Raw genomic sequence first — 7626 nt, forward strand, 5'->3', positions numbered from 1 at the left:
CCCCCGCCGGCCGGGCGAGGGGATGTCTTGGCCCTTGCTGCACCTGCCCAAGCCGCGACTCATACGCGCAATCAGCTGGGGCCCCTACGTCCCGAGGCCTGGCACGGGGCCCGTCGCACAATCAGAGCTTGTTTGTGGGCGGAGGAGCCACGCCGGGTGCGGCAGCCCCGCGCCAACCCACTGATCCCATAAAATATTATTTGTGTTTTAAAATTCCAGTAATTGGCTATGCAGCCGCTTTTTCCGAGCCCCGTGCCAAGCGCAGTAAAATCGCAGTCCGGCCGGAGTTATTTTCATCATGCAAATTCCCATTTCTGTAAACAGGGTTAAAGCCCTGGAAGGAGCCGGGGTGAACGTGTCCTCAGACTGGGAGGTGTCAGACTCCGTCCTCTCACTGCCCCGGAACTGTATCCGGAGAATCCCCCCAACCGCTCTCCCGGGAAGACCACCGCCAGCGCCCAGCTCGGTAAAATCCCCGTGGCCTTCACTCTCTCCTCTTTGCTCACCTGAGCAGCTCAGCATGCATCATTAAATCACACTAGGGTATCATTACGACGCGGTGCAAACTGAGGCCCAGGAAGAGGCCTAAGGTGGCAGGCAGGTTCAGGCAGTGGGCCTGGCCACCCGACCCCCGAGGGCTTGTGGGGGAAGAGGCTGGAGCCACAGCAGCGAGGGGGGAAGTCGAGGCTGGGGCCGTGGTGAGGCACAGTGACTGGGAGAACACGCTCGTCCCTCCCAGCAACCCCACTTCCGGCCTCTGCCTGGAGAGGAAGATGAGGGAGTCGCCGCCGGGACCTTGGGTATGGGACATGGGTGCCGCTGCCCTGCTCTGCCCAGATGGCCTCTGGGCTCAGGGAGCCAGAGCCGGGTCCACCCACAGGGATTGAGCAGAGCCCGGATTCTGAAACTGGAAGGGGAGGTAGGTAAATATTATCTCTTATCCTGTAGGAAGTTACTGTGCTGTTGCCATGATGCAACTAGGGCCTACTACTCGCCAGGCACTGCTTTCTCTCATTTGATTCCTCAAGCCTAGGAGGTGGATGCTAATGCTCTACCCACTTTCCAGATGGAGATACGGAAGCTCGGGAGAGGCGGCCACTGCCTCGGGAGCCTAGACCTGTTGGTTCTTCGCCTCAGCATCACCTAGTTTCAAACCAACCAAGCCACCTCCCGCTTCCTGGCCCTTGGGCTGCTTCCTTCCTTGCCCTGGGTGCCCTACCCTCCTCTGCTTCAGACCCTGGACCCTTCAGGGGCAGAGGCCCGGGGGTCCCTGTCCTGTCCCTGTCCCTGTCCTGGGACACCTCGCCCAAATGCCCCGGGTGGTTAAAGGAAGCAGGACTCGGCGCTTCCTGCAGGAACAGCCATCGACCACACAGCTGCTTTTCCGGAGTGGTCGTACGCTTAGTAGTGCCTCCTCCACGCCCACCCCACAACACACACACCCAAAACAGGCTGCAGGGTGTGGTTTGATAGAAGGAAGACATGGCTCAGGGTTCCAGGCTGCTGCTGGCCTTGCCAGGCACTGAGCTGCCCGTCCCTGGGAATATTCCAGCACTGGCTGGCAGCCCTGTCCAGCAGCAGTGCCTCAGCTTCAAGCTCAGACTCCCACATGGCAGAGGGGGGGTCCCCTCCCCACTGCACAGAGAACCACACTGGGCATGGACTTGGGGTTCAAGTCCCTTCCTGCCCATCCACTGCTTGACTGCAGAACCTAACACCCTCCTGCCCGGAGCATCATGGGAATTAAGGAGTAGGCCACTGCCTCACCCCTCGGAGAAGAGAGGGGATACCCAGAAAAGCTAAGGGCTCCTCCTGTGTGGCCATCTCCAGCGCAGAGGACCTGGGGAAAATGTGGGTGTACAGAGTTTGCAGAAGGCACAATGACTCTCGGTGGGACCCCAAGTGAGACATCACAGAGGGTTTGGGGTGTGGCTGGCCCTATGAGTTCACAGCCTCAGCGGACAGAGAGGTCTCCTCCCCTCCAGCTCCAGGGAGGGGTACAGCTTCCTGACAAGGACTGACATGGTCCTAGAGGACCCCAGTCCCAGCCTGGAAGAAACGCTGGTCAGGCAGGTACGAGGGACGTTTAGACATCAAAGCTGGCCACACTGTCGTGAGGGTCCCAAACTATGTGGTCACGGCCACCAGAGAGGAGCGAGGGGCTGAGGGGATCTGAGCAGGGAAGGCACCCAGGTGAAGGGCCGTCCGGGCTCTGAGGGGCTCTGTGTGAGCACAGAAGCTGCAGCGGGCGGGCGGGGGTGGGCGAACAGCACTGCTAACCCTGGAACAGTCAGGTCTAAAGCAGGGTGTGGGTCAGGGGCCCTCGCTCCTCCCCTGCCAGAGTACCTGCCCTGGGTCCCCAGGGTCTGAGGTCCCTCTGCTCTCTGTATTTTTAAATTTTATTTATTTGTTTTTGGGGTACCAGGGAAAAACTCGGGTCCTTGTGCTTGAGGCAGGCGGTGGAACCACTGAGCTAAATCCCCGACCCATCTCTGTATTTCTTTTGGGCAAGGATGGGTGAACTCCACCTCCAAACCTCAGCGTCGAAGGACTTTGGGGGGAAGCGGGGGGGAACACAGGGATCATGGCTGTGCATGACCCTTGCCTCTGCCCTGTCGTGTTGTCCCCATCCTGCCTCTCCCATCCACCTGTCTCTGCCGAGCTGTGCCATACCTGTCCCATCCACCCAACCTTGTTCTCCTTACCTGTTGTTCAGGGCCCAAGCGCTCCTGCTGCCCCAAGGACCCCATCGGTGGGAGAGCTGGCCTGGGAGCTGGCAGGCAGGCCTCAGGGTGGGAAGACCTCTCCCTGCCGCCCCTCCGTGTGCCCTGCCTTCATGAGTTCAGTCTGGGGACCAAGCTGGCCGGCCTGGCCCTCCCCTGCGCTGCACCCCTCAAGCCTTGCTCTCTCGACATCCGCCTCTTTGGGGAGTCAGCCCTGGCCAACTTCCCGCCAGAAGACCCCCAAGGTCAGGCCTCAGGCCTCCCTTGCAAGACCCACGGCCTCCCAGGGCCTGCGGCCGCTGAGCCCCCTGATGCAGTGGCCTCCTCCTGTTGCCCACAGCTGCACCAAGAGCTCAGCTCTCAGAGGTGGCCCGGTGCCCCCTGCCAGGGGGCCTCCCGCGGCCCTGGTGCCCAGGACAGGCCCTTTCTCCAAAATAAATATTTTTTGTTAGACCAGCAACAGCTGTGGCGCTTTCTGCAGTCCCAAAAGAGAGGACGGCCACAGCTCAGGCCCTTGCAGATGCCTTATTTCAGTTCATCTTCACAGCAGCCCAAAGGTTGAGAATAGGTCAGCTTCTGTAGATGAGGAGATCAGTTCAGAGAACTGAAGTCACCTGGCCAAGTGGCCGAGCAAAGACGGGATCTCAGTGCAGACTCCAAGGCCCAGTTCCCTGTCTGGGATCCCAGGCCGGGGTCATTCTGGAGGCAGCTCGATAACAGGACAGGAGACGAGAGGCAGACATCTTGCAAGACTGTGGTTTTTCATCTGGGGCCCTTCTCTGTTTAGTTTCGATGAGGCAGGGTCTCACTATGTAGCCCAGGCTGGCCTCGGGCTTGCAGCGATCCTCCTGCCTCAGCCTTCTGAGTGTAAGCAGGGTGTAAGCCCCGGGAAAGGCAGGAAATGAGGCATCTCCTAGGTGCAGCATAGGAGGTGTTCTGCGAATGCTCAGCACCCTGCCTGGGGCCACACAGGAAAACTTTGCTGCCTGTCGCACACCTGATCTCTGAGAAGGTCCCTGGCTGATCCCTGCCCAGGTCACCGGGGCTCCTCAAGGCTGCAGCCCAGGGGTCCCCTGCATCTGCCAGACTCCCCTCCCTCCTCACCAGCGGGGCACAGCCCACTGCAGGGCACAGACGGCAGAATTGAGATTCTCCTCCCCTGGAGAAGCCGTGCCCCGAATCCCAACTGGAGCCTCTGGGTTACAGGGTCCGTGTGCACTAGCCGGGTGTACTGGGCACTGCAAGCGGGGTGTCAGCCTCCCCGCAGCCATGCCCACACCCCACTCTACCCCATCTTGCCCTGCAGCCTGGGGGGGAGGGGTCCAGGTGGCTGGAGCATGGATGTGGGGGTGACCCTGGGCAGGGCTTAGTAAGGATGTGTAACCACCCCACACTCGGGGTCCTCTGCCTCCTTCCCTGGCCTGCCACGCAGCTGTGCCCCGGGACGGGGGAGGGGTACACCCCACGGAGCTCACATCCAAGGACGGCAGGCTTAGGGAGGCCCGGCCACCTCCCCGCTTGTCTGCTTTACGCCGCCGTGTGGCCTTGAGCAAGTTGCTTCACCTGTGGGACCCTAACTCCTCAGCCCCTAAAAATCACAGCCTTAGGGGTGACAGTGACCTCAGGAGGCGTCTGCGGGGCACCCCGGTAGGCTCCCAGGAGGAGGCGGCGGGGAACGGCTTGTCCGGCAGGGGTCGCTGTGAGCTCGGGCTGGGCTGGTCCCGGTGGTCCCGCCCAAGGGGACAAGGAGCCCCATGCTCGAGGTGGCTGCCACCTGCCCAGACGTCCCGCCCTCCAACCCCTGCCTAGACCCTCCAGACTCCAGCCCCTGCGTCTCCTGGGCTCACAGGAGTCCCCTTCGGACGGGACACAAAGGCACACGCAGGGGCAGGGATCTGGACGGTCCCAGGAAGGCTTTGCGCCAGGGCCTGCTGGAGTCCTTCCTGACTCTGCCTACTAGGTGCAGCCCCTCCTCCTCAGCACCTGTTCGGGGGATCTGGGGATGCCTTCCTGCCCAGGGAAGAAGGAATCCCCAGACCCTGGGGAGCTAGAGGCCTGGGAGGGGGCTGAGGACACTTAGTTAAGAGGAGCTGATGATGCGATGGTGTAGTTGGGTAATCCCAGACAGATGGGAGGCTGAGACAGGAGAATCACAGGTTCAAGCCCAGGTTGGGCAGCTGAGCCAGACCCTATCAAAACTGATAGATTGTAATTTTAATTAGGGCCTCACCAGTGATGTGGGGGCCACAACCTCAGGAGGTGAGTCAGGGAGTCCCCGTGTCCATGCCTGAGCTACCAGCCCTCTCAGTAGGGATACAGGAGTTACCCTGAAACTGCAGAAGGGCTGGGGTTAGATGAGAAGGGCCAGGTCTGAGCTACCCAAGTTCTCCCTGGGAGGAAAGGGGAGGAGGGGAGACCCTGGAGAGGGGTTTTTATGCCCAGTTCCTCTGCTGGGCCCATCGGGTCTCCCCACCAAAACAAAAGCCAACACTTCCCTGGGGAAGCCAGGGGAGTCTTCAAGAACTTTGTCACCTCCCACCTCCATTTGTTTGTTAATAAGAAGACTAGAGGGGGGTGTCAGCTCTCCTGTCGCCCGCCCCCTCCACTGCCTGCGCCCTCTCCCGCTCTCCCCAGAGCGAGGCAGTTAATTGGAGTGGCTTGAAAGTGCGCGTTAACACACAGGGAGCTGAGGAGACGGCTTGGCAGCGAAATATCATTATCACTTCCTGAGCTCCAGCCAAAATCCCCTCGCGGTCAAAACACAATTCTTTAAACTAAACAATTAGAGATTTGTGCGAGTGTGGCTGCCATGAAGATCAGGCTGCACAGCGGCCCTGCCAGTGGCAGAAGTTAGCAACCTGCTCCGGCTCCCAGCCAGGTGACGGGCGGGCCACAGGGCTGGCTGCAGGAAGTGGCCTGCCGGATTGTCAAACCCAGAGGGCTGCAGGTTTCAGACCCCAGAGGGGAGAAGGGGAAAAAAAAAACAAACAGTCAGGAAGCTGGGTATAATAATGCAGACCTGTGGCCCTAGGGCGTCGGAAGGCTGAGGCAGGAGGATCACAAGTTTGAGCCCATCCTGGGCAATTTATCCACTCGTGGGGACCGTGTCTCAAAATTATGGGCTTGGGCTGGGGATTTAGCTCAGTGGTTTCAGGGCCTGATTTGCAAGTGCAAGGACTCCAGTTTGATCCCTGGTACCAAAAAAAACAAAAACAAAAAAAAGGGCTGGTGGTGTAGCTCAGAGTAAAGGCCCTGGGTCCAATTTCAGTACAAAAACAACAACAAAACCAAGCAGGCCCAAGCCCACCCCTACCCTCCTACCCCTTATCAGGGGCTGGGGCTGGGTTTCAACTTCAACATCTATTTAAACTCAGGAGGACTTAGCCAGCATGGGGCCCCAGATTCTGCTGTGCCAGTGCTCTGTCCCGCGTTCCTACTCTCCTGGCTGGGCTGTCACCAGCCTACCCGGGCTCCAGGGGGGTGAGCGGGGCACTGAAGGTCACCATTGAAAGTCCCCTGGCACCTAGAACGCAGCGCCGCCCGCTCTGTCACCCTGCCCTCCTGGGCCCCGGCTCATGCCACAGCCCTCAGCTCACCCTGCACACAGACGGTGCCCCTGGTGTGACAGGTCCCACTTCCGCCCCCACCAGACCTCATGGAGCCTCACAGGGCAAGGCCTGGGCTCCGAAAACTGCCAACACCGAGCTCAGTGCATCCTGGGCCTCCGACCGGTGTCCTTGATGCACCATGGGCTTGGCACAGAAGGTTCTGTTCCCAGGTGCGGCCAGGCTGTGACGGAGCTGGGGTGCAGAGCTGGGGTGTGGAACAAAGACCCTCAGGCCCATTCCTGCTGCTGAGATGGGTGAGTATCTCAGCTTCCCAGGCTGATGGGAAAATTAAATGAGTTAAAACAGGAATGCAGCCCGGTGTGGCGGTGCACACCTGTAATCCCGGCACACAGGAGGCTGAGGCAGGAGGATCAGTGCGAGTTTGAGACCAATCTGGGCTACATAGTGAGTTCAAGGCCAGCCTGAACTACACATCAAGACCCTGTCTCAAACACAAAAATGAAAAGAAAACCAAAACAGCGATCCATAGCCAGCCCTTGGAGAGCTGCTATCTTCAGGGCTTTTCTAGAGAGTTCCTAGCAGCTGCCTCCTCTCTGTTAACCATGCCCACAAACAGGTACCCGCAGGCAAGGCTCACTCCTCTCCAGCTAAACTGGGATGGCCCGGGTAACGGGGCCAAGTGACGCTGCGTGACTTCCAAGTCAAGGCCAGGAAACCTTGGTGGCTTCTGTGTGGGCCTCTCAGCAAGTTCCCGAACAGCACAGAGAAGTGCCTGCCCACCACCCTCCTCAGCCAGACGCCCAGGGCAGAGACCCCACCACCACCCCAGGTACCTGGCCGGCCCTGGCTCCTCTTTTTTTCTTTCCTTCTGGCACTGCGGATTGAACCTTCATGAACCAAACTTCACACTACATTCCCCAGCCCTTTGTATGTTTATGTTTTGAGACAGGATCTTGATAAGTAGTTAACTTGCCCAGTCTGGGCTCCAACTTGTGATCCTCCTGCTTCTGTCTCTCAAGTAACCAGGTTTACAGGCATGTGCACATAGTTGATTCATGTTTTGAGTAAAACCCAAAGTCCTTTCCTTTCTGTGGCCTGCTCTCCCTCTAAACCCATCTCCTACCACCTTGCTTTTTCCCTCCATCTGTTCCCAGCACTTTGCTCCCAGACTTTCCTTGAGCACCAGCCAGGCTCCTGCCCCAGGGCCTTTGTACATGCTGTGCTTCTGCCTGGAGTGTTTCCCTTATTTTCTCACAGCTCTGCCCTCACTTTATCCAGTCCCTGCTTAACTATACCCCTCATATTGATCCAGTTTCCCTTTTTCTCCACTTAAC

At 59.0% G+C, this 7626-nt stretch overlaps 1 long non-coding RNA gene across 1 annotated transcript; it reads left to right on the top strand.

Moving 5' to 3' along the window:
• Positions 1-1858: 1858 nt before the first annotated feature.
• Positions 1859-7116, top strand: LOC104866832. The gene is made up of 3 exons (XR_781582.2): positions 1859-2073; positions 6502-6585; positions 6909-7116. It is a non-coding gene; the product is annotated as an uncharacterized LOC104866832 (long non-coding RNA).
• The last annotated feature ends 510 nt before the right edge of the window (positions 7117-7626 follow it).

This window comes from Fukomys damarensis, unplaced genomic scaffold, assembly GCF_012274545.1.
Source record: "Fukomys damarensis isolate Sample0158 unplaced genomic scaffold, DMR_v1.0_HiC HiC_scaffold_20, whole genome shotgun sequence".
Classification (NCBI taxonomy): Eukaryota; Metazoa; Chordata; class Mammalia; order Rodentia; family Bathyergidae; genus Fukomys; species Fukomys damarensis.